This window comes from Malurus melanocephalus, unplaced genomic scaffold (genome assembly GCF_030028575.1).
Source record: "Malurus melanocephalus ecotype Western Australia unplaced genomic scaffold, MMel_1.1 scaffold_10136, whole genome shotgun sequence".
Lineage (NCBI taxonomy): Eukaryota > Metazoa > Chordata > Aves > Passeriformes > Maluridae > Malurus > Malurus melanocephalus.
In genome coordinates this window covers 1-999 of record NW_026633366.1, presented here as the reverse complement: position 1 = coordinate 999, position 999 = coordinate 1, and the positions used below count along the sequence as shown (strand labels likewise).

The 999-nt window shown below is 70.0% G+C and overlaps 1 long non-coding RNA gene across 2 annotated transcripts; it reads left to right on the top strand.

Moving 5' to 3' along the window:
- The first annotated feature begins 11 nt into the window (after positions 1-11).
- LOC130588689 (uncharacterized) lies at positions 12-981 on the top strand. 2 transcript variants are annotated; one of them, XR_008967006.1, is made up of 3 exons: positions 12-148; positions 416-483; positions 958-981. It is a non-coding gene; the product is annotated as an uncharacterized LOC130588689 (long non-coding RNA). The 2 variants fall into 2 exon arrangements; XR_008967007.1 differs by lacking the exon at positions 958-981 and adding an exon at positions 809-822.
- Positions 982-999: the final 18 nt, after the last annotated feature.

Below are 999 nucleotides of genomic sequence, written 5' to 3'. Positions count from 1 at the left end.
CTGTCCCCAGAACGAGTCCGAGTTCCGGGACAAGCTGTCGCCCATCCCGGTGTCGCTGAGCCTGGCCCTGGACCCGGCCGTGTCCCCTCCCCCGCCCGGGCTGTCCCCGCTGCTGTCCCCGGCCACGCGCACGCGCCTGGAGGCCAAGGTACCCGCTGGCACCGGTGTCACCTGTGTGTCACCTGTGTCACCTGTATGTCACCCCCGTGTCACCCATGTCACCCCCGTGGCACCCGTGTCACCCCCGTGTCACCCTCTGTCCCCCGTGTGGCACCCGTGTCACCCCCGTGTCCTCCGTGTGTCACCCCCGTGTCACTCCTGTGTTGCCCCTGTCACCCCTGTCACCCCACTGCCCCCCTGTCCCCAGTGTCGCCCATCATCCCGGTGATGTCCCCAATGTCCCCAATGTCCCCAGGCTCACATCCAGCTGGACTGTGGAGAGGACAATGTCTGTGTCCCCGACCTGCAGCTCGAGGCCACCGCGTAAGGGGGGACAGAGGAGGGGACACAGGGGACAGGGGGTGGCAGTGCCCAGGGTGGTTCTGGGGGGGTTTGGTGGTCCCGGGCGGTTCCCGGGGGTCCTGGGGGGTTCTGAGGTGGGGAGGGGTCCCCTGTGACTGTCCCTGATGTCCCCATAGCGGGTCTCTGGGGTGTTCAGGGCTGTCCCGGGGCTGTCCCCATGGTGTCCCCGTGTCCCCATGGATGTCCCCGTGTCCCCATCCCTGTCCCCCTCCAGGGACTGGTGGGCCGTGTACCGGGGTGGGTTCGGGGCTGTCCCCATGGTGTCCCCATGCTGTCCCCTCCCCAGGGACCGGCGGGCCGGGTGCGTTCAGGGCTGTCCCCATGGATGTCCCCGTGTCCCCATGCTGTCCCCTCGCAGGGACCGGCGGGCCGGGGGGTGTTCGGGGCTGTCCCCGGGGCTGTCCCCATGGTGTCCCCATGCTGTCCCCTCCCCAGGGACCGGCGGGCCGTGTACCGGGGTGGGTTCGGGGCTGTCCC